This window comes from Orcinus orca, chromosome 18 (assembly GCF_937001465.1).
Source record: "Orcinus orca chromosome 18, mOrcOrc1.1, whole genome shotgun sequence".
Lineage (NCBI taxonomy): Eukaryota > Metazoa > Chordata > Mammalia > Artiodactyla > Delphinidae > Orcinus > Orcinus orca.
Genome location: NC_064576.1, coordinates 7,161,150 through 7,187,645, shown reverse-complemented (window position 1 = coordinate 7,187,645; position 26,496 = coordinate 7,161,150). Strand labels below are relative to the sequence as shown.

At 38.0% G+C, this 26,496-nt stretch overlaps 1 long non-coding RNA gene and 1 pseudogene across 1 annotated transcript; one reads left to right on the top strand and one right to left on the bottom strand.

Annotated features, from left to right (window-relative positions):
* Nucleotides 1–1,432: 1,432 nt before the first annotated feature.
* LOC125961935 (uncharacterized) lies at nt 1,433–19,787 on the top strand. The gene is made up of 3 exons (XR_007473086.1): nt 1,433–1,563; nt 18,944–19,010; nt 19,755–19,787. It is a non-coding gene; the product is annotated as an uncharacterized LOC125961935 (long non-coding RNA).
* On the bottom strand, nt 7,489–8,773 carry LOC101282405 (glycoprotein-N-acetylgalactosamine 3-beta-galactosyltransferase 1-like; annotated as a pseudogene).
* Nucleotides 19,788–26,496: the final 6,709 nt, after the last annotated feature.

The following is a 26,496-nucleotide window of genomic DNA, read 5'->3' as shown; positions in this document are numbered from 1 at the left end:
TAAATGATACAGACTATTTGTACAACATATAAGGCTAAATATCAGATGAGAGCCAATGTGGAAATTGTAGTAAAGATAAAAGAGAGCTAAACATATGATGCAGGATCAACTGTGGTCTACTGAAGAGAGAAAGGAACCTTGATCTCAATAAAAGATTTATGTTTACTAAAAGATTCAATGTAGTTACTAAAATATTGATAATTAATTCAATCTTGCACACTTTTTCATGACTTTTCCTTCACATTTGCCTGCTTTCCTGAATCTCTGGGTCACTTTATATTTGCTCTATCTTTGTGTACATCCTGATTTTACCCACGTGGATTTTCACTAAGTGGCCTCCCAATTAACGTAGAAATAGTACCGTCAAGCTTAGGAAAAAATAAATCCAAAGCCTTATTTTCAACTACGTAAGAAATGCTTCCGACTAGGAAGCTCTTTTATAATGAGTCAGTGACACAAAAACAGCTGCATAGTCGTATAATTTCTTGAAGCATTATTTATAAATTTTGCAGTGATAATTATAGTGGTAATTGAGAAAAAAAAGAGTACAGCACAGGCAATGAAAGTGACAAAGGTAACGTCAGAAAAAATGGAATTGATAATCCTTAATAATTTCAGAAAAGAAAACTATTGAATTTATTTATTAGTATATATTTATTTATTAGTGTATATTATAAAATTGAATGGGATCTTAAAGTATTTTACCGGAGGTTTGTTTTCTTCCCAAAAGAACATTGATTCTAGAAGTCTGTTTAATTATCCAGACTTTATGTAAGATAAGAAATAACTTAAATTTTAATTATCAAAATATATGTTTTTCTTGACTTTTGATAATAAATACTGACATTGATTTTCGTTGCCAATATGTTACAAAATTATCAAAACAAAGCTTAAACAACAAAGCCAGTCTCACAACAGGACTCAACACACCAATTAAGAGAAGACTAAACTAAAATCGATTCTTCTTGAACCTGCTCTGAGGTTCACTGAATTAATATTTTGGTGGAGTCAGGGAAAGAGAGAATTATGAGACTCATGGAATTTTGGGTTAATGAATTCCTTTTACCATCCTGGGTTTTGCACTTGGCATCATTATCCAAAATGATTCAGTTAATGTCAGGAGTTAAGGGGCAAGAGAAAAAGATCATGGACGGGTGATTTAATACAGGGTTACATGCTTATATTATTTGTCAAACTCTTAAGTAAGTAAATATAGAACATAGGCATGAATAATGTCTAATATCTTACTGTATCACTTTATTCTAAAGTATCAGATATGTTTATTTTTTCTCCTAATTATATGCTCAAGCTTGATAGATTATGATGTAACTACTGTTTCAAATTTTCAAAGAAAGAGTCCAGGCTAACTGCTTAAGCACAAACCTAATTTGTGTGTAAAATTTTATCTTTTTCAGGGAGCCCTATAATCTACCTTGGACATTACACAACTACAGAGAGGATTGTTTAAGACAAGACAAGCATATCCAGGGATGAGATGGTAGAGAGAAGCAGATGATCAAGGACCATATCCTGGAAAGCACACATGGTTAAGAAACAGAGAAGGTAAAAGGAAGGTAAGACAAATGAGTTAGAAAATTATATAGAAAAGGGAAAGAAATATAATTATTTATTCTAGTGAAGATAGAGGTAAAGAGCAGGAAAATCAGTGTACGATGCTCTTTAAGAATTGAAAGCGTTATCTAACAGAGGATGATGACTTGATATATAAGAATAAAAAGGCTCTTAGCCCTCTGAGGGCATGATTGCTAGACCCACAGGATCAAGGCCACAAAGTAAGTTTCAGTGGTTATGTCACAAGGTGGAGTTTAAAAAGGTAGAAGGAAGTAAACAAATCTACAGTCTTTATGGCTAAAGGCTACCTGAAACAAGACTGAATGCAGAAATGCGGAGAAATTTCAAATAGGTATAAATAAGATGGCCAACTCTATTTATTATTCTTTGTCTTCTTCCCTGTTATAAATACACATTGCAGACTCATCTTTACAGAAGATGAATTAATTGCACGACTGTTTCAGATTTAAACATATCTGGGAAAATCAAAATTATCTGTAAAAAGCTTTTATAATTAATTGATATAGTATGAATTAAAAAGAAAGTCAACATTATTTTTTTTCTACTCCTTTGATGGAGAGAGGAAAAAAATGGAAGAAGGCTTTGACAAAGAAATGCTTTTACTGTTCAAAGGGAACTTGTTTAGGAAACGGAACACATTAGCATCTGATGCTAGAGCTTTCCTTTCAAAGTGAAATTAAGCTGAGTAATAATAACCTCCTCCCTTCTGCCTTCTTTAAATAAATACATTCGAACATAAAGCCTTGCATTGTGGCATGAGGCTTACAGTTTCTTTTACCTTTAATGACACCAGGCAAACCACGGGTTAAGAATGATATGTTAATGAGAGAAGGGAGTAGAGGCAGCGCCAGGATGTAAAGAACTTTTATTCTTCATGATTGTGCGGAGAATTTCCTTCACTTGTTAGCCTCCATGCATTTTTGTAACACATAAAAGACCATATGGACTTCCAATTGTAAAGGCACTTTGACTTGGGTGTTTATATTGCTTTGCCAAGAATTTACATTTCCTTAATGGTAGATTCAGCCTTCAGGGACTACTTCCTCTTTCCTCAGCCTACAAACCCAAAGACACTCTTTGATCATCTCCTATCCCTCTGACCTCTGAGCTCCTCTGCACACCCCTCTTTCTTGTTCCCTAAAAACTCTTGTTTATCCCCCTAGTTTAATTGAGAAATTGACCACTTAGATTTAAGTATTCTTCTCCAACCCATGTTCTGCTTTATTCCAATCTCTCAAACTAGATATCACCTATTATAGTTATATAGAACTAGTGTTCATTTATATTTACCCATATAGTTAAATCACACTTTTAACCAGTGTTTTTATGCGTCAAATCTACACTCTAAAATCATTTTCCTCATTCCTGAAACGTGTCTTTCACAATTTACTTAGTGAAAGTATGTTGGTGATAAAAATTTTTGAGTTTTAAATGTCAAAAATTGTAAGATTTCATTCTTGATTGGAATTTTGAATTTTAAGTTCTATTTTCTCTTAGAACATAACAATTATTATCTCACTGCTTTCTGGCTTTCTATCATTGTTGCCGTCACTTAGTCAACGGTCAGCCTAATGGCTCTTCGCATTTGTCTTTTCTCCCTGAATGTTTTAAATTTATTTTTTCTTCAAAGTCCCTTCACTTCAGTGTGAAATGTCTAGGTGTGGATTACCTTTTACTTGTAATTTCTATGCTTCCTGGATCTGAAGTTTACTGTCTACTAGCTGGAAAACTTTCAGACACTATTTCTTTGAATAGTGCCTCTTAAAGTTGGTTTCCCCTTCTTTCCTTTTGGAAAATTAATTAAATGTATATTAAAATGTTTCTATTTTCTACACAGTTTTTAACATTTCTTTCATTGTTCCATGTCTTTTTCTCTCTGGACTGTATTCTGATATGTCTTTTTCTCTCTGGACTGTATTCTGATAGCTTTGAGGATATCTCTCCATCTATGTCTAATCCATTGAGTTGCAATTTTTCAATTGCAGTTTTCATTTCCAGGTATTCTTTTCATTATTTTTAAAACCTGTTGGTTTATTTCTTAAATGTTGCTCATGTTTTCATAATTGCCTTCCTAAAAGCATATTAAACATACTTATTCTATATTTTGTGAGTGATAACTCCAAAACCTGAAGTCTCTGTGTTGTGTGTGTCAGTGCTCATTCATGGTACCAAGCTGCCCTGGGTATTTTATGATCTGTCACTGTGAGTCCCAAATTCTTTGAGGCCTAGGTTGAAGTTTGTTTGTTTTTCTTTAAAGGTTTGCGTTTTCTTCTGAAAATGCCTGAGAATAATAACAATCTTAGTCAACTATAAATTAAATACTTTTCTTGAGGATTTGGGGGATATATAGGTTTAATGAATATATACATCAAAACCACATGAGGCATGATTTGTAACTGAATTTTCAGGGAAAATTTTCCCCTTCTATCTAGAACTGAGGTTTAAAAGAATCAGGAATATTTTTTGACTCTTTACTTAGTGGAATATTTGTACACTTTTTACCTTTAAATATGGGTATAGCTTATAGGATCTCAGTTTCATGCAACAAAATTCATTGTCTTTTTCCCTATAAATTCCATCACCATTTCCCCCTAGTTAGGAATCTTCACTGCCCTTGACCCCTGTAATTCCCTCACTTTCCCACATCTATTGATGGTGATATGGCTTGCATTTTAGTCCTTGGACGTAGGGTGCTATCTCAATTTACCAAATGCAAACGAGCCCATAACACTGCTGATTTTCTTCTAGATGATCTGATCCTGTGCGTATGCTTATTTTAAAAATCTGTGTTATACACAAAATGTTCTCAATACTTATTTTGAAATGAATAGATAAATGAATAGTGCAGTCCAATAAACAAAAAGTTTTCAAAGTCTACAACAAACAACAGTGGCTTGTTCATGATAAAATATAAGATTGCATCCTGTGCCAAATATAATATAAACTAATTATATGGTCATTGAAGGAATAAGTGCCCCATCATCATTTCTAAAACTTTTATTATTGTTATGGTATACTTGTCATTAGGGTAAAAGTTATGTTGCAATTATGCAACCATTACGCTATTAAGTTATTCCCTCTCCCTCCTAGCTTTTGCTATCTCAAACCATAAAACCATCTGGGAATCTCTTCTGGCACAAAACATACATTTGGGAAGAGCATGCAATTTTATTTTTGCTCATAAGCCATATAAATTCTATTCAGAGCATCTTCTATAACATCTCTACAGTTAGATTTCAACCTAAAAATAAATTCTTAAATATTAAATAGATCCAGTTGTTACTGTTTCTTAATGAATTAGTAACCAAACCCCCCTTTTATGACCAAAGGCACTATAATATCCTTGGGTTTTTAGGGTCAGATTCAAATACACGGCAACATATTTTGTTTAGACTGGCAGTGCACATTTTTTGATACAATTAAACCCTGGAGTCGGCCACCCTCTCTGCTCTCAGGTGGAGTGTCCCTCTCTGTATTCTTCGGATCCTAAGTGTTTGAAGAGCACCTTATCTCTGAGAACATGGGTTTCAGGAATACATTGCCTGGATCTCCCACCCATTAGTTTTGCCCCATTATTATTGACCACCTGCAACATGGGATGATAAAGAAACGTATCACATAAGGTAATTATCATTTTTAACTGAATCGATACACATAAGGTGCTTAGAAGTGTGTCTAGCACTGAAAAAATTCCTTAATATATGACTCGTAGTAGCAGCAGGAGTAATGTCTTAATTCCCGTGGATTTTAATACAGTTAGGGGCTCAATGTTTCAAGTCTAAATAGTTCCACAAGCTTCAAAATGTACAACTTTCCTCTGATTCTTCTACCGTTAGAAGAATGACACACCAACTTGATATTACTTGTGCAATCTTTTTCTCTGCTGAACACTGATGTTATCCTTTGTCTATCATCTCAAATTCACATTTTGTTATTAATCTATTGCTGCTGTGTCATGTGTGGCATAAAATGACACATCTTTAATATCTCACGGTTTCAAAGGGTCAGGGTTCTGGACACAGCTTAGCTGGGTCCCCTGCTCCAGAATCTCTCACAAGGTTGCGAACAAGGTGTTTTTTTGTACCTTATTGAAGTATCGTTGATTTACAATGGTGTGTTACTTTCAAGTGTATAGCAAAGTGATTCAGTTATATATAGAGAGATATACATTCTTTTTCAGATTCTTTTCCCTTATAGGTTATTACAAGATATTGAGTATAGTTCCTTGTGCTATAGGTCCTTGTTGGTTATCTCTTTTATATAAAGTAGTGTGTGTATTTTAATCCCAAACTCCTAATTTATCCCTCCCCCTTTTCCCTTTGGCAATGATAAGTTTGTTTTCTGTCTGTGAGTCTGTTTCTGTTTTGTAAATAAGTTCATTTGTATCATATTTTAGATTCCACATAAAAGCCATATTACATGATATTTGTCTTTGTCTGACTTACTTCACTTAGTATGATCACCTCTAGGTCCATCCATGTTGCTGCAAATGGCATTATTTTATTCTTTTTAATGGCTGAGTAATATTCCATTGTATATGTACCACATCTTCTTCGTCCATTCATCTGCTGATGGACAGTTCTGTTGCTTCCATGTCTTAGCTATTGTAAATAGTGCTGCAGTGAATATTGGGGTGCATGTATCCTTTCAAATTATGGTTTTCTCTGGATACATGCCCAGTAGTGTGATTGCAAGATCATATGTTAGCTCTATTTTTAGTTTTTTAAGGAACTTCCATACCGTTTTGACCAGGACTGGAGTCTGATTTGAAAGCCTGCCTGGAGAATTGTGTCTTCTCACTGTTCAACAACACATAGCATTTGTTTCAATTGGACATGCTTCATAGCCCTCTCAGAAATGAATTCCCACTTCAATATCCCTTTATTCAGTAATCAATTCCCAAATACCTACTCTGTTCTTGTATGAGATGTTATGAAGTCATTCTGCCAGCTTGACTTGGAAAGCATCTTGCCACTTCTGGAACATGGCCCTACCCTCCAAGTCTTAGCCATTCCTCCACCCCTCACAGAACGTCTTGTCTGCATTCTCCAGACAACAGTACTTGTTCCTTCTTCTTACCTCTCATTTTACATTTAGAACCACACATTTTGGCAGTGAGATTTTCTCCGATTTGTTCATATTGGTCATATGGAAATAGGTATTAATGGAATAACAAATAACTTGAATGTAAAATCCATGCCTTATTTTTGACTTGCACAACCCCCAGCACAGATCTTGGAAATTTGGTACAAATAATAATAACTATTATTAGTAAATGATTATCTAATTGAATCATTTTTCAGCATGGAGATCTTGTTATTTAGTATTAGAAAAGTAATGCTGTGTTCTGGTAGGATCTTGGAAAACACCGATAGGATTTTTATTTTAAATTGTGGTTTCCTGAATGCACCTTTAGAACAAGTGCCTTTTTTATTCTTTATTCTGGAAGAAATACTACCAATTATAAGTTATCACTGCAATTACAGATTCAAGGCTTGAGTTTACAAATAACACTGAGCAAAAATATTTCCTTCTAAAATACTTTAAGGACAGGTTTTATTTAGCATTGTGTATATGTTACAAAATGGTGTGATGAAGTTTTAGCAAATTTAACTAGTTTGGTTAAACAATAATACACATGGTCAGGAAGAGGAAACAAAATCTCTAGTTCCTCAATGTGGCCAAAGCCCATTTTAACATACTGCACAGTGTATTTAAAGCTTCAGTCGACAGTCATACATAAGAAAGATTTATGGTACTATACCATGGAATGTTCACTTAGAAGAAGTGCTCACTGAGGTTCCAAGATTCTACAACAGAAACGCAGAAGACTTTATTCAGTGTAATGTTAGACACTTTATGTCTCCATTCACTCATGTTTTTCCTCCTAGAGTTTTATAATTTTTCCTTTGGATCTTCATGTTTGTATGCCTCACTGTTTCCTTTAGTCTAGTCGCAGGCAAGGTAGATCACTATCTGTAAACACAACCATGTGGATGAAGATGATAAACAAGGTATTCTAACACATACACTGCTGTGGAGTCAACATAGTGAAGATAAACTGCAAGTTCAAAACAGCAAACAGGGCTTCCCTGGTGGTGCAGAGGTTGAGAGTCCGTCTGCCAATGCAGGGGACATGGGTTCGTGACCCGGTCCGGGAAGACCCCACATGCCGCGGAGCGGCTGGGCCCGTGAGCCATGGCCACTGAGCCTGCGCGTCTGGAGCCTGTGCTCCGCAATGGGAGAGGCCACAACAGTGAGAGGCCCGCGTACCAAAAAAAAAAAAAAAACAAAAAAAAAAACAGCAAACAGAACCCTCTACAGGAGGATAATAGGTATAGCCCCAGCACCAAAAGTTTCTGGTTAGATAAACTTTCAGTGGTGTTCTGGTATCCAAAAGATGGAAAATTTCTTTTCCAATGGGGTCTTTAGAATCCCTGCTTCTGCATTCGTGATTTCCATGTGTCTCCCCAGGGCTGTGTCCCATGGAAGAACTGTGTGTACATCTGTCTGTCTTGGCTGCATCAACAAATTTCAACACTCCTTTGCTTGGTACATCTCCTGCTTCTTCACTCATGTAGCCCTACCTTATATAGGGCTTAAGTCTTCTCCCTAAGTGTATGGGTTCATCAGGGTTAGTCTGCCAAAAGCCATCTCAGGTTCTCTTGTACGACACAAGCATCGTCACCTGATGTCAAGAACCAATCAGTATCTTCTAGACGAAGCTCAGGAATGCACTGAGAAGCTTTCATTTTTTCCCAGTAGAATTGGTCCCTGCCTTCTTTGGTGTTTAATCCCACAGTAAGGAAGTCTTTATTTCCTTCTGAACTCATGAACAACACTTTAGTCCAATGCCGGGCCCAAGTAGATGTGACATGTTTGGTTCTTTTCTTTAGATTTTTGAAGCCAGGTCATCATAACCCAGCAAAGATTTTTAACCCTCCCACAAGAGTTGTTCAGCTCTGTCTGCGTTCTCACCTGCACGCCAGCTGGCACCTGTGTTAAAGCCCATCTGTCTTTCTAGATGCTTGTGCCCCTTTTCATGAAGCTCATCGTGAAGAATAGGCTGTGGGTCACCCCACTCTCCCGAAATCATATTAAATAGCTGAGAATATAAGGGAAAGCTGACTGCTGACCCACAGAGGAAGGAGAAGACACTTAGCCAAGACCTGGAGGCCATTCCCAAAGGCGTGTCTCCTAAAATCTGCAAAGGAAGTCAAGGGACCATGAAAATACACCGTGCTTATCCTTTATCCCATCTCTTCCGGATAGGGCCCCCTCCTGAAAAGCGGGCGCAGGAGATGGGCAGGAGGCTGGAAGCACTCGGTTCACCTGCTCCCTGGAAACTGACAGCACAGGGCTCTATCTTGCCCTCTGGGGGCGACATTGCCCTCCCAGTGTCACTCCTCCTGGCAGCGGAGAAGGAGGTGGAGGTTGACTCAGGGATGCCTGGTCACTTGTGGCCTGTTTCAGCTTCAGCAGCAACTCTCCGAGGGCTTTGCCATCCACGCGCTCGGATGGACAGGTGCGTGGTCCACAGAGCTCCCTCCCCAGCATCCTCACAGTGGGCTCCCCACCCCGTGCCCATCGCGCCCAGCCAGACCACAGAGCAGCCGCCCCAGGTAGGGACTCTAATGAGAAATCTCGACACCGATTCTGATAACATGTTCCTTGTATGTATAGTGCATTTGGAACAGAGGATGAATACATACATCTCTTTTTTTGCTCCCTCTTGAAACTGCTCGAAAGCTACAGTGAAGAGATATTTTTAAAGAAATAAACAGAATTATTAAGAAAAAAAATGTTAGAAGAGAAAAGAGCAACACCGTTTTCGAAGATGTAAGGCAAATAGTGAAAAGTTTTCTTAATAGACCCAAGATGACAAAATACTGTTGGGGGTGGAGGTGGGGAGTGGAGTGGCAGTGGGTCGAGAGCCAAAATGAGATAGAATGAAACATTTCCAGCAGGTTTTCGAATTTCCAAGACTACTAGTATTAGCTGGTCACTCCACAGGTAAGAGAGAAGGGTGATTATGTAGAATGAGATCGAAAGGGGAGAAATAAAACTAAAGTTGTGAAGGAAACATTCTGATGTCCTAAATCTCTTCTCCCACTGAACTCCCAGACACTTATCCTCCATGCAGGATATCAGAGGAATTTATTTTGCAAAAGAAAACGACTCTAAGAGAAAACTCCTAAGGATACTGATTGTCAGTTCCCCATCAAATGGCCTGGCTGAATCACCACTTGGAGAAGATGGTAGGGGACATACACTTGGAACCTCTAAACAGCTTCTTACTTTGCCTCCTTACAAGGAGCAGAATCAACGGAGTCAACCAGAGCCTCTCAAACAAGAGGTTTGAAGTAAAGGGAAAACAAACAAAACAAAGAAAGAAAAAAGAAAGAAAGAAAGAGAGAGAGAGAGAGAAAGGAAGAAAGAGAGAAAGAAAGAAAAAGAAAGAAAGAAAGAAAAAGAAAGAGAGAAATGGAGAAAGAATTTAGAGGAAATAGGGACTCACCAGGGAGTAGAAAACTTCAAAAATACTAAAACACTACCCTGGATATCCTCAGACAGATAAGAAAATATATTGAAAGTTTGAAGTAAGAAAAATATACTAGAAAAAAAGAGCAATCTGAAAGCTACACACACACATTCATACATCACACACACACACACACACACACAGACACACACACACACACACACACACAAAATATCTTGGGGAAATTAACTCAAGAGAGCAGAAGTAAAACTCAGTAGAAGTTTTGGAAGATAAAGTTGAAAAAAAAATCTCCAGTAAGTAGGGCAGAAAGACAAAGATGGAAAACACGAGAAAATATTAAAATAAAAATTATTCTAATTTAAGTTCTAGAAATTCACAAAGAGTAACAGAGAGAACAGACATGAGAGCACCATGAGTTAGATAATTCATGGAAACTTGCTAAAGAGAAAGGGCATGAGTCTAGATTAGAATGGGTTTCTAAGTGCCCTGTGTACTGACTGGAGGGTACGTGCCTCCTAGGTCCTGGGAACAGTCAGCCAGTGTTCCCTGAGTGCCATGTGCAAGGAAGACCATGTTCAAAGTTGAACACAGAGAGGAAAGAGTCAAATCTTTCAGTAATTGATAGGCATCAGTGATGGCTCAGGCTTTTACTGGGGTAGATGGGAAACGACTGCTGTGTTTTGAGTAGAGAAATGACATCGTCTGTTAGTTTAACTTGATCAATCCGAGAACAACAGAAAAGAAGGCAAAGACAGAGCAAACCTATCCATTTGTAGCACTTGTGATAAGGTAGAGATGAGGAAAGGAAGGGGTTTTGACCTGGGTGGTAGCAGCAAAGGTGAAGAGAGTGGTGGGAACCTGTATTTAAATTTAATATTTAAATATAATTTGGAGGTAAAGCTAATAGGATTTGCTGCTAGATTGAAAGCAAGGTAACCCTACAACAAAATTTTTACTAGTGGTAGAAACAGAGTTGGTTTTTCTTTCCTTTCTTTTCTCTTTTTTTTGGGTGGGGGTGGGGGTGGGGGTGAGGGTGTTGTTTTCAACATGGTGAGCTCGAAATGTAGATTAGACATCCGGGAAGAAACGTTCAACAGGCAGTTGAATCTAACACTCTGGGATTCAGAGGAAGAACTCAGACAGTAGATATAAACGGGAAGCATGCGATGAGGTGACATCATGAGGGGTTTGAGTGCGAATAGAAGACAGCCCTGGGCTTACCAGCATTTAGAGGTCAGAGAGAGGAGTCAAGTTCATGAAAGCAGACTGAGAAAAAAAAGGCTAGAACACCAGGTGTTTCCTGGAATCCAAGCGAAGAAAATGTTTCAGGGTGCAATTATGTCAAATGTTGATATTCAAGTCAGATGGAGAACAGGAATTAGTCTTCTTGTTAATGGCTTGCAAGCAGGGTGAGAATGCAGTCCTGATTGAGGAGGGTTCAAGAGAAAACGTGAAGAGTTCAGTTGAAGAGAGTGAGTCTGTTCAGACAATACTTGGTGTAGATTTGCCTTAATGGGGGGTTGGGGGGGAGGGAAGGGGGAGGAGTAGAGAATTGCAGAAGAAATGTGAGAACGGATGCTAAATGTATTAAGAGAGGGATTTTTCTTTTTGAAAATGATAGAAAAAGTGTTTGATGCTAATACTGATTCAGTAGAAATGCAGGGAAGGGAGAAGAGCTACAGCAAATGCCAAGTGTGGGCCAGAAGGATGTGTCAGCAGGAGGAAAGCAGGAAGTACTAGGAACCCAGGTGGCACATCTGTCTTTACAGGAGATGAGGTGGAGGCATGGCAGACGTGGGGTCGATGTGTCATATCTGAGAGCTGGGGGAAGGCCTCTCTCCTACTTGCGTCAATTTTCTCAGGAAAATAGAAGCAAGGTGGGGAGAAGATGTTAGAAGCTTGGAGCAGGGGAACATTTGAAATGGTGGTTGCATGGGCGTGGGAAAGTGAGTGGGCCAAGTCACCTTGACCTGAGTTTTGGGTAGAATGTAGAGTAATAGAGACACCAGCACTGAGTACTGATCAGACCCAAAGTAGACTCTAAGCTCATCAGGAGAAAACGTTGAAGAGGAAGGTCCATGTGTGTGAGAGAAGGCAAGGAGAGAAAACAGAGCTAAGTAGAAAAGAACCATAGCAGAAGGTTAATAGATACTAACGCACATGCAATTTGTATAAAAAGAGGTGAATTCTCAACGAACCAGATTCAAGAGCTAAGTGGTTTCCTGTTAAAAGGACTGCATTTTATTTCTAGAGCTGGTGGAACTACTTAATTCTTTATATGCATGAATAGCTTTCATATAAATCACATTTGAAAATATTTACTATTTGAAATATTGAAGAAGGAATAAGAAAAGGGAGAAAAAAGTACATGCCCATTTGTGTGTGTGTATGTATATGTGTATAGATAAGCTGTACATTTAGCTGCTTGAATAAATAACTCATGTATTTATTTGTTTACACTTCATGGCCTTCTTAATGCCAAAAAGGATCTGAGATATAAACAGATTTGCCATCTCTATAATGAAGCATCGTCACAATTAATAGTGTGTAGCTGTGCATTTCAGGGAACAGTAGTTTCAGCTAGACTAACCCACTTAATTATTAAAACATGGCATTAAAACTAAGATTCTTTTCCTTGTGAAAGTCATCTGACAACTCATGAATCAAATAGTTAGAGCTGAAAAACAGCAGTGACAAATGCAGAGAACAACGCAGTTTTCTCGTCTCTCATTTACGAAATCTTACATGTTGTCAACAAATTTCCCCTGATTAACATATCAAGGCCTTTGTTATTATCATCTTTTAACAAGAAGGTTATACACGTGAAGTTGTATGAATTAAACCCCACCTCCCAACCCCCATCAAACCATTGTTCATGCCCAAGAAAGTAGAATTTGAAAACCAGTACGTTTGTTGGAAAATGGTTATCGAATGTGCCATGATCTTTGGGAGAACAGAGGTCTCTGCGCTTACAAATCAAGCTTCAGCCCTGACTTTGACTTTGGTATCCTGGTCAGGTCCAGCCTTGGGGTGGACTCCCCAGGTCTCCAATGTTCCTACAGACATGGGTTCCTGGGACCATCACCTCATGCTTAGGACTGGGGAGAATGTCCAGCGTTTCTGCACATGCCTAGAACACGATTAAGAGTAGATTGCTAAATATTGTCATGGGCCACAACTGTTTTTACTTTGCAAGCATTCTGAGAGTACGAAAAAAGAGCTGATTTAATCTTCATAGCATTCACTGCGGTTTATTGTCTACCCGGAGTCTCAGTTATAACTTCAAACCAAGAACAAGGTCCTCGTGCACGTGACATCCAATGAGCCGTGAAAGGAACGAAGTACATTCACTGCCCTGGAGAGATTCCAGCAGCTTCTCCACATGAGATCCGTATATAACAGATGGGACCAGGGTGACTGATTTAATTAGAATATTTTAATAGCAGGATGGTGAACATTGTACAGCTCTATCACTTAGGAGAAGGGCCATTAAATTCACCGAAGTAATTGTTTCATTGGGAGGATATGTCAAATAAAAAAATATCTACATGTAATATATAGATTTAATTTGAAGGGAATTTCAGATGATTATGAAAATGAAGTCATTATATAACATATGATGGTTATCTAAATCTTTATGAGAAGTGAACCTTTAAAGCTGCTCAAATATTTATCTTGTCTTATTAATTGAAGTATCCTGCTGCTTTAAGGTCCTTTTGACCTCGTTACTGTTGTCTTACAGACTTTACCATGATACATGAGAAGGGGAAGTAGCCTTTTCAGTGTGTTCAGAAAATAGACAGTTTTGAGACATAAAAGGCCGTTTACACAGTATACAGCATTTGTCTAAAGTTAGTGAACTCTCTAAAGGAATTAGTAACACAAAAACACAATTCTTAGAGGAAGATAGCATCCTGAACTATGCTCTGAATAAATTCTACAGAAGCAGAAAACAAATAAATGTCTTTTAATTACTGTTAGTTAAACATAAAATTTTTGAAGGTTTTTATTGAAAAAAATTACTATTAGTCTAAATTTATATTTACATCACTAAGGATATGCACATTCAAAAAATTTTTATCTTCTAAACCTGGTGGATAATGTATTACATATTAACTCCCAGATAGTATCTATCATTCTATTTTGAACAAATCCTATATTTCATTTAATATAATATAGCAAGTCTTCCTGTGGTAATGAGCGGTTGGTGTAACACAAGGCTTAGCGCCATGGCGCTTAATGAAAATTGAATTAAAGTGATAATAGAACTGATGTCAGTTAGCCTTAGTAGAATCTATTGTTCAGTTTCTGTTCAAGCAGCAATGAGAAAAATGCCCCTTTTTATTTAAAAGGTCTCAGTCTTATGTATACCTGATAGAATTTTTAAAATTTTGTTTGCAAATCAAAATAATCAATTAGGTTTAAGGGGAAGATAAAATGAGATATCTACTATGCCTATATGTTTGTCTATCTATGCATCTCAATATTTATGTAGCAAAGAACAGTTTTCTTTTGATAAAAAGAGGAATAGCATATTTATTTGCATAGTAATAATGTTTCATACTTTATCTTCTTGAAATAATCTATTTAATTCATGCATTTATGTTTTAAATAACTGGTATATTCATTCATCACTCTTTTATTTAAGACATAATGGTAAATGCTTAGTATTAAATACCAGAGACAAGTGAGAATGAAACAGTTAAAGAGAAGACTCCTAGACACTTTGCCTGCAGCAGCCAGGAGAGATATTTGCTGCTAGGATCCAGAAAGTATCATAGCGTCAAAGATGCTGTGGGGTGACTTGATCAGGATGTAAACCTGGCACTCGTTTTCTTCAGACCCCAAACTCAAGTGAACTATAAAATCTCTCTTACTGCCCCAGCCCAAATCAGATTTCAGTCGAGGAAACAAAACTTAGGGAGCTATGACAGTGGTACATTTCTCAGTTAAAGAAGCAGGCAACTGTGCCATGAATTCATAGGAAGCCTATCGAAGGAGCATACATGCTCCTATGTTATTGTATCGCACAGACCAGTGCAGTAGATAGTAGTAACAGGCTTAGCTAGCCTTATGTAAAAAACTGAAAAATAGGCTCATCTTTTTTGAACTTTGAACATCGAGCCCTCTGCAGTTTGTATTGATATCAATCTTTATAAAGCTAACAATTTGGGATATGGACAGTGTACACACAAGAGAGTATGAGAAAATAAAAGAAAGCAGGGTGTGTGAAGGAGCGGATCGCATACTGGCTGGTCATGATACACTAAGAACTGCATCCATTTCCAAGTGAGAAGGACCAAAGATTAATCAGAATCGCTTTATATGTTACCTGTGTTTTGATGTATAAATAATTCTGATTCTGTTAATCATTTAATAAACTGCATGTAGTTCTAATATCATGTTTAATCATTCCCAAGGAAAGCTTTTGTTGCTGTTTTAAGACCTCAGTCCTGGCTTGAAGAACCCTTTCCAGTTTTATCAAAGGGTGCAATTGACAACCGTAGTCTAACCTTCTGTTAACAAGAATGATCAGAAAAGATAGGTGTCACCTATACAGCATGCGACTTTCTTCACACCCATTCCTGCAGGAGTCCACTCTGCACCACACCCACACGACACCAAGGAATGGCTCTTCACTTTTCACTTCTTCCCCTCATCAGTGGCTTCCCTACCTCTGAAAATGTTTCCCCAGATGTGCATGTAGCAGCCCAGAATCTGAACAAAAGCCCCATCTTTATTTTTCCCCTCATTACAAATGCAGAGACATAGAGAAAAATTTTATAAGGCATGTCAAAGATAGGAAAACAATTGGATCATTTCTAAATTCCCTTCTTAAAACTGATTCTGTGCTAATGCAGTAATAGACCACTAAAAAGAAACGTGTCTATGTTAAAATCACTTTTCCATTTTCCCCTTTATAAAATATGGCAAATAGAATAGTTATTTATATTGCCAACAACTGAAACAGTGTCAGATGTTTGAGATCTTCTGGAAATGTTTATTGAATTAGTGAAAGAATTAAGTCAACCAAATATTCTGTACCTTGTGAGAACGCTGCTGATATCTGGTTGATAAGAAAGCCGAAGCTTCAGGCTACAATTATTGAGGAACAGATATTAGTTTCATCGTGATATATCTTGTCTCTCCTTCTGCCTCTGATGGAACGGATACATTGTATTCTGGCTTGTACTGTGTAGGAAATTAACTAGAACATATGAAAATTAAGCCTACTAACATAGAGTCAATAATACATTAAAGCAATCTGATAAAAATAAATGTCTGGGGAGCTAGTACCTAATATGTGCAGAGTTGATATGTGCAGTTAAAACTGTATACTCTAGATGGGAGAAAAGACATATAATTTTGAAAAAGAAAAGTAAATTAAAAAGTGTCATTAGATGACAAAATAATATTCAAATGAGGAGATGTATTAAACGGATGCCATGAATCTGGAGAAATGAGAGGTTATAGTGGTCCACAGTTGTGTTCAAAGGCTATAAAGAGGCAAGTACTTGAGTGGATTATATTTGGCTACTAAATTGTTTAGCTAATTATATACTTGCAGCATACTTTGTAATTGCCAGGTGATGTCTTATTGATTCTATGTCAAGACTGTAGAAGCTTAGGGGATCGTTCAAGAAACAATTGATTGCCATTTCTGATAGAATTGGAAGTGGCTTCTTAATGAACATTCCACATTCTTATCCTGGAAATTGTTATCTATTGCCCTGGTTACTGGATATTTACCCACCCTATTCAGAAATCACAATGTTAGCATGACATTGAGATTTTCGTTTCTAAGGGAGAAAAATATCTATTCAACACAGTTATGACATGATGAATGCTTGGCTCCAATAAGTGAACTTCTTCTTAGATTGAATATAGAGGTCAATGGATAGAACCTGATGTAAAGGGCCTCATCCTTTTGTTGGTTTCAGATTCTTACCATCCAACTCAGAAGCCTAAATGTGATCTTAATTTTGCCAAGGGAATCCCAAAAGCATCCAAACAACTCACTCTTCTGGAAAAATATTTTTCATATCCTGCATTGTTGAAACAAAACTATTGAAATGGCAGAACAATTTGCTATAGTGGGCAGTGTGTGGCATTGATGTAATCAACAGGGCTGTAAGTGGCCAGGTGGGGTACCAGGCAGGCCATCGACCCAATACAGCAGGACAGGTGGACACCAATGGCCATTGCAGTGTCTCAACAACTACCAGGGCAATGAAAGAGCTTTTTCTTGGACACTTAATGTAGTTTAGCGGGAATAATAGTGGTGATCATACTAATAACAGTAATAACTAATGTTTTCAGAGTGAATACTATGTGCTAAGTGCTGTTCTTAGCATTTTATGTACATTTAATTTAATTTATTTTATTATTTCCACTAATCTTATGAGGTAGTATTAGTAGTTCTAATTTCAAGAAAACTGTGGTACAGAGGAAGTAGTTAGCTTTCAACGTCCCAGAATTAGAAAAGCCAAGGGTCTTGAGGTAGGCAGTGTGACGTCTGTTACACACACACACACACACACACACACACACACACACACAAACATACATACGTCCTGCACATTATCAGAGTATCTCTCTTTTCATGTCTATTCTCCTTGTGCCATTTTAAAGTCTAGATATAGCAGTAACCAGAAAAGATCATATAGCAACTATTAAGAAATCATTGATATTCCAAAGCGAATGTGATGAGTAGTGCATTTTATTAAAACAAACTATCAGTATCATGTAGGAAGAGTTTTAAACATGAGATATTTAGTGATTTTTAAGGTTTTGCTGATATTTCATAACATTTTAGTGTAAATGCTTAATAAAGTACTGGAAAAAATACAAGTCCTCAACTCTCTTCCCAAGGGTCTTTGTGAAGGTGGGAGATGAGAGTTCTGTGTGAGAACTGTACGTCTACACATGGTGATTCAATATGTATTTACTTGGTTCAATACTATGGCTCATATGGCAAGCAGAGGGAGGAAAACGTGTAAAAATTGGATGTAAAAAAAATAGATAATTGACGTATTAGTTTCCTATAGTACTGAAGAAAATTACAACAAATCAAGCGGGTTAAATCAACACATATTCAGTTTGTAGGTAGACACCCTAAAACCAAGGAGTCAGCAGAGTCATGTTCCCTCTGGAGGCTCTAGGGGAGAACTGGCTTCCTTGCCTTTTCCAGCTTCTGTAGGCCACCTGTGTCCCTTGTCTCTTGGCCTCTCCTCCAACTTAAGTGGTAGCATAGCATCTTCAAATCTCAATCTCTCTCTCTCTTCCCCCAACACCTCTGTTCCCTTTGTCACATGTCCATCTGTGACTCACCTTCCAGCCTCCCTCTTATAAAAGGACTTCTGTGATCACATTGAGGCTCTTGGATAATCCAGGATAATCTGTCCATCTCAAGATCCACCTCTAATTTAATCACCTCTGCAAAACCCCTCTTGCCATGTAAGGTAACATATTCACAGGTCCCAGGGATCAGTACTTGGATGTCTTGAGGGGTGGGAGACGCATCATTCTGTGTACCGCACGCAGGTAGATAACAGCAAGTTCAAATTAACCTAGACCTTAAATTCCCCTCCCATCTACCCTCTACCATCCGAGCACTCTGAGTTTTAGCTTTTAGCCTAGAATGTATCTTGTTTGTGTCACACTCTTTATCCCTATTGCCTTACCATGGAAATAAGTTGGAATTTGGAGGAATTCTCTTGCTTGGGACCCCAGTGTAGATGTTTTCAAATAATAGTTTTAACTGGCAGGAACCTGCTTTAAAAAGCTGAAAGTGATGTGCTCTATCCTATTAGTCTGACAAGTCACCCTTATCGAATTATTTTGTAGGTATGAGACAAGAGGCCCAACTGCTGTGCTCTGGAAGGGACCACGGGTGGCTTACAGATGTGCTGAGGTGAGGGTCACCACTGGGCAGGACTGAGGCAGGGGTGAGGGTGCCATGATTATATACTGCAGCATTTCTGAAGTAAGCAATTTAGAGAGATATTGGTAGTTTTACTTTTCTGTAACATGCAAACATTTTGTAGCCCAATGTGCATAGTACTTTCAATAACAAGCGTTCATTTGAAAGCAATAATTGGGATTTCATATACATGGGACAGGCATTTCTGGTTCAAGTGTATTAGAGTCTGGGCATGAAGTCACCTTATTTAGTACTTTCAATGTGCCTTAGAGAAATAGTATGTTATCTTATTTGATCCTCATAGCTCCATAATGAACCAGGTCTCAATTTTCTTTCTTTTTTCTTCTAAAGAATTTTTTTTTCTGATGTGGCCCATTTTTAACGCCTTTATTGAATTTGCTACAATATTGCTTTTGTTTTATGTTTATGGTTTTGGTTTTTGGCATGTGGGATCTTAGCTCCCTGACCAGGGATCAAACCTGCACACCCTACGTTGGAGGGCGACGTCTCAGCCCCTCAGTCTTAACCTGAGTCCCAGGTCTCAACTCTCTTAAATCAAATTTTATTCAATAATATTACAGTAGGCATTTTAACTAATGTTCAACTTCTTCAAAACATTCTCTTTCCACTAAAGTCCACCGAAAGGATCATTTCGCTTAACCCATTTATTTTACACAAGAGAAAACCGAGGAGCTGAATGTTTAAGTAACTTGCCCTTTCCTCTGTAATTGGCAGAGCTAAACTTACACAGAAAATTAACCAGAGAAGAAACTTCACTTGGAGGACCAGTAGAAAAAGAATATATGATTAAACACAGATGGTATCTTGCTCTCCTGATATGTCTACACATTTTCTTCACTTGTGTTTAACTCTAATCAAAAATGGAATCACCCTAAGCTTAATATGACACATTTTCCAAAATCCTTTTGAAGTCTTCTGCATACAGCATTTTATCTCTTGAGACCAAGCCAGGCTATGGTTGCTGGCTTACTCCTGGTGAATACAGGTAGAACTTTTTGTTCTTTCTGTTCTTTTGTTTTGATTTTGGACTTTAGCTGGAACTTTATGGTAAGCAACCTTTCTTGACATTAATAAGAAACCTGTAGCAATTCGTTCCACGGTAGCGTAAAGTTGTAGCCTAATCTTAACTCAGGTGTTCCTAAGCTCAGCTGCACTGAACCCTAAGGGATTTGTGGATAGACTTTGGGGGGTTCATGGACTTGGATGAGATGTTAACTTTGTCACCAATAGAAATCAAAAACTTTCATTTTACATTCAAGTTATTTGAATATATCAAAAAAACACTGTGTACACTCACCACTACTTTGCAATTATGGAAGTTATTAATATGTTAACTACATTTCAATAATGTGTTTTCCTTTGTTATCCTATTTGGTTATTTTACACGTATAAAAATCTTAGAAGTCTGTGAGCTCCACTGGGTTGTCAAAGGGATCCATGGCTCGAAAAACTACTAAAATGAAATATTTGGAATTCTCCATGCATGTTTATTTCTTTCCAGACTTACTAAAAATGAACCCAAAGTGTGATCAGTGCCCTGAACTTGACCAAATATTCTTTCAAAGTTGGATAGGAAACAGAAATGTGAACTGCTATCTCTCGCTCTTCTTCTCTCTAAGAACTGACCTCAAGCAATCATTAATAATTCATTCATCACAAAATAGAGAAGGTGTGTATTGACTACTTGAATAGCTAATATTGAGTCTTTACCTACATTTTTATGATAAGCCACTGACCTGAACTTCCATCGTATTGTCTACAAAGCGATAAATGCTACCATACCTGCTCAGAATGTGTATGCTTCCTCCAAAGGTCCAGGTTCTTTAGACTTCTACATAGCTGATGGTTTTGTACACCATCAGGTTAAATCTCCCACTTGTTTTTCTTTCACTGGTCGCACAACTCCAGTCTGAGAAACACTGATGCCACAGAAACCAAAACCCCAAATCCCACACTTTTGATTACACAAATCTGAAGTTTTATAAATTTTAGTCAAGAAAGCTCCCCTGATAATATTTTATTATCTGATAGTGTAAGATCTATTGAGCTTCTTAGAACATGTGGCTGTGGATTCATCTCCCATTCAGGCCAGTTAACTCCATTCTGGAATGAGGCCACAGATGCATCTCAATTAAGGCCATTTATCTTACAAAATGTACCACAAGCCTCAAAAAGTATTCATGAGAGGAGTCTGATTAGTTGGGTGTCGGCCAATTATCACTGGCAGAAACTTAGAGCATGTCATTATGAACAATACTTAATGTTCGTAAGATCCCTCTTTGAAAATTTATATTAGAGAGGTCTTTAGACCTCTAGACACGTCTAAAGGACAGAATGCATCATTGAAACTGGAAACAGAAACTATGAATTGTACAGTTAAAATCAGTTAAAAAAATCAATTTTATGTTACTTTTATTTTACTACAGTTAATCCAAACTAAACTAAAAAAAGTGAAATCAGAAAGAGCTGGTAATTTCTGTTCAAAGTAACTCCATGATGACATGAAGGTTTGGTTTCAATCTGCCAACTTTCACAAGTTTCCAGTTGAAATTTAGAACTTTGCAAAGGGATATGTGATAATATATATATCATCTGCTCAGAGCAATGTCCGTTTCTGCAAGCATGTCTGAAGAAATAGTTAGCCATCACTTTGGACATTTTTATAAAGTTAATATTCAAGATAGGTAAAATGGGACTTGGTTTCTCTTTGACTAAATTTAAAATAATCCAGAAGCGGCAGAGGAAATCTAAATCATCCCGATTCAGATACGTGATTTCAATGTTGGGTGTTTGAGGATGAAGCTTGGCCAATTCATGATTCTTCCCATGTCACAATTTCCTTTCATTCTTCCGTGGTTTCTCTAAGTTCCTAGGAAACTGTGCTAGTGTCATGGCATTCCAGGAAGAGGTGTCCGTTCCATTGCCAGCTTTTGTCTCTGACAACACTTACTGAGATGTCATTTAATTTAGCCAAGTCTTGGGGCACCTGACATGGAATCTGGTCCTGATGCCGAAGAACTGTGCCACGGCTTCTGGGCGTGGGGCCTCGGCCCTCGGACACTACGCTTAGTTCTCCTAAGAGCAGATGCTTCTACTCCACGGGCCCCCTTACATCTACTCCTTGTTTCCCCTCCCCACCGTTGCAGTTATCTAGCCTTCATGACAAACCACATTTAGTGGCGTAACAACTATTTTATCAGATTCTTGGATTCTGAGGAGAAGGAATCCAGAAAAGGCCCAGTGGGGACAGCTTGTTTCTACGCTGAGCTATTTTGGGCTTCATCTGGAACACATGACGTCTGGAGACATCTGAGTCATCTAAAGGCATGTTTCCTTCACTCACATGTCTGAAGGGTGGTGCTAGCTGTTGGTTGCAACCTCAGCTGGGCCCTGTTGGCCCAAAACCTACGTGCAGCTTCTCTTGGCTGCTTGGGCTTCTTCATAGCATGGATGGCTGGGTTCCAAGAAGAAAAGAAAATCCAACAGAAACAGGCACTGAAGTCACGTCATGTCACTTCTACTGTTTGTAAGCCCACCGGATTCAGGGAGAAACACAAACCCACCTCTTGATGGTAGGACTGTCAAAGTCATGTAGTAAAAATAGCACACGGAATAAGAGTAATTGTTGCAGTTGTCTTTTGAAAGTACCACCTGTCACACCCACCTTGTGGGGAACTTTATTCCTTATCTGCACCAGGCCAAGATTATCAGAATTTTCTGAAGCTGCCTTCAAGCCCACAGCCTATATCTCTTTTACTGGTTCAGCACCATGATATGTTCTACAAGGTCTGAACATCCATGGGCTACACGTGGGAATAGAGAAGGCTTCTCCTCTACTCTCAGATTTCCCTTAAACTTAAATGGGGACTAGCTCTTTCCCCTGGACAGAGCAGAGGGGTGGGTGTGTTGGACTCCTTCTCAGGTTCCAACAGCCTCTAAAGACCAGTAACTTCTCTAGCTTTCCTCTACCTGCTTAACTATTGAGACCTTTATTCATCTGTTTGGGAAAATGACTAATGTATCTGCATATTGCCTTTCTTACTCTAATACTCCTTAGTTACCTTTTTTCTGTGTTGTAAATGTTTACTGTTTGGATCGTTGGAATCTTTAAGTCATTTTGCTTTCCTCCGAATCTACACTTACCTAAATCAAGAGTACCTGCAAGGCTTATCTAGCTTTGGATTTTTAAGGCTTATTTTGGAAGTCGAAGCCAATTATTTGACTACTTCTTCATATTCTATTCTGTGTGGCTTCCCTTCCCAGGGCAATAACTCAGTATTATTATTATTTTTTATTTTTTTTTTTTTGCGGTACACGGGCCTCTCACTGTTGCGGCCTCTCCCGTTGCGGGGCACAGGCTCCGGACATGCAGGCTTAGCGGCCACGGCTCACGGGCCCACCTGCTCCGCAGCATGTGGGATCTTCCCGGACCGGGGCACGAACCCGTGTCCCCTGCATCGGCAGGCGGACTCTCAACCACCACACCACCAGGGAAGCCCAACTCGGTATTATTTTAATGATAGAGGTAACTCAGAGTAAAACAGAACTAAGAAAGGGAAAAAAAATCAGCTGGATAGTATTTCAAAATACCATTCTGCTACATTTGCAAAGACCATAATCTAGATTGACCATTATATTTCCAATCCTATTTGGTAATGGGTAAGCTTCCTAATGTAATATTCATTATGAGTAAGTCATTCTAAAATATATTAATCTAATCCTGAGACATGTAAAATTTCCAATTATCCTTTATATTTTTAATTGTTTATTATGTAATAAAATAATCTCTAACTTGTGTAAATATAGGTTGTACCAGATTCCAAGGAAACCCAAAAATATTTCGTAAGGTTTGCTTTTTGCCTTAACTCAACTTTTTACACTCTAATTTGATGCAACTTCTTTTTGTTTTGTTTTTTTGCGGTACGCGGGCCTCTCACTGCTGTGGCCTCTCCCGTTGCGGAGCACAGGCTCCAGACGCGCAGGCTCAGCGGCCATGGCTCACGGGCCCAGCCGCTCCGCGGCATGTGGGATCTTCCCGGACCGGGGCACGAACCCGCGTCCCCTGCATCGACAGGCGGACTCTCAAACCCTGCACCACCAAGGAAGCCCGCAACTTCTATTTGTTGTGTTACTATATGTTATGGCATTTTCTAACTATGTGAAAATGTAATGTTTAAATCCAACTAATAGATATAATGTATGCCTTGCCAATTGGATGTGTTTATACTAAAAAATAAATGTCAATTCGTTGTCAAGTTCTCATAGTAGAAAATGATGAGACTTATCCTGGCTTTGTTAATTGATTATTTTGCCCCTCTCTAAAATAATGGCATAAAAATGATTAGATGATGTGCATGCATGAAGTTTCTGTAATAATTTTAAGTAGATAATTAAACACAGGGAAGATAGTTATAGCTATAGACTTTGAGAGTGTTGTTTAGTATAATCAGAAACTGAGAAGTTTTTAGAAGATTTTTCTCTAAAGCAGAGGAGAAACATACTCAAAAATATTCTATTAACGACTTCAGGTTTCCGGTTCCACATGTAAGGAGATTGAAATTCACTATTCCTTCCTAACCACATATAAAAAGATGAACAGATTGAAACATCAACAACTTTTTTTGAATCTATAAAAAAAAGAATGACACAGGACAAACCACTATCTCCAAGACTGGAGAGACAGGTGAATAAAGAGAGTCACAGCTTCTTGGAGCCTCAAAAGAGAGCCCATAATATAAGCTACGGACTTTGGTTGATGATGTTATGCAGTGTAAGTTCATTGCTTGTAACAAATGTACTATTTGATGGGGGATGTTGAGAATGGGCTGCTTTACATGTGTGGGGAGAACCTTCACCTCAGTCGTGCTGTGAATCTAAAACTGCTCTAAAATATGAAGTCTTAACACAGATTTAAAAAAAAACTACTCTACTGAGCTTCCCTGGTGGCACAGTGGTTGAGAGTCCGCCTGCTGATGCAGGGGACGCGGGTTCGTGCCCCGGTCCGGGAAGATCCCACATGCCGCGGAGCGGCTGGGCCCGTGAGCCATGGCCGCTGAGCCTGCGCGTCCGGAGCCTGTGCTCCGCAACGGGAGAGGCCACAACAGTGAGAGGCCCGCGTACCACACACACACACACACACACAAAAACAAACAAACCTACTCTACTGATCTAAAGTAAAAACAAACAAAAAAACTATTGAAAAAGACAAGGAATTTCTGAAAATATTCTGCAATAAGAAAATGAAGTATTTCTTCAATTTGTAATTAGACTCTAAATAGTCACTGGTAGCACTCCCATATGCATGTGTACACGTGCGAATGTGCACACACGTACACACACAGAGGGAAAGGATGAAAACAGAGAGGTTAAAATAAACATAAAAAACAAACAAACAGAAAACTAGATTAGTAATTGAAGGAAGGAAGAGACCACAGCCTTTACTTCATTTTTGAAAGTAGCAGTTGAAAATCTAGTTTTCAGACTCTTGGGGTCCGCTAGATACATTCATTGTAATAGTCAAACTATTTTCTTAATAATACTGAGATGTTATTTGTCTTTCTTATGGTGTTGACATATGCACTAACCTTGTAAACCAGTTTGGGTAAAACTGCTGGTTTCTTGGCACAAATCAAGGGAGTGGCCCCAAACCACAGGTAACCATGGATTTAGCCAGGACCTTGGTAAGGAAAAGAAAAAAAGAAAATGTATACAACAGTTTCCTAGGTGAACCATAAATATTGTTACTTTTGTTAAATCTTAACTCTCCAGTAATGCTGTTTTAATTCACTGAGTGATGAAATGGAAGCGTTTATAAAGCATTCCCACTGCATATCAAAGTACAGTGATTGCTCCCTAGCTTGTGTAATTGTCTGCATTGCAAGCCAAACTAGTTCTTTTTTTTTCATGAAGCACCATTTTTATTTTACTTGAAAGACTGACAAAAAAGCTGTGTTTATGTAGAGCTGAGTATTTGGTGGACACTTCTTTGACGGTGAACGAAGACATTGAACCTGCCTCTTTAAGAAAAACATCTGATAGCATTTGTTGCCACTGATGAAATTTGAGCTTTCAAATGAAAATTAGAAATTTGGAAAACTTGTATTAACCATTGTAACACTGACACTACTTAATTCTTAAATGCTTTTCTAGTGGACTGCTGATGAAATTAACGTGACACTTAATATTATAAAATAAGATGTGTCAATATTTGAAAGATTAGCATAATTTAATAAAACAATACTTTCCAAATGATCTGTGCATGCGTGATGTCACATAATCGTGTATGATTAAAAGACCCATTTAGAGTACAAGACAGACCAATCAATTTGAATGTAAAAGGGCAAAAATATGATGTTTTCTGATTTCAATTTATATTTTAAAATTACCACTTGTCAAATTTTGGTATAGTATTAAAGAAGAATATCCCCAATTATCTGAAAAAGGTAATTCATACCAT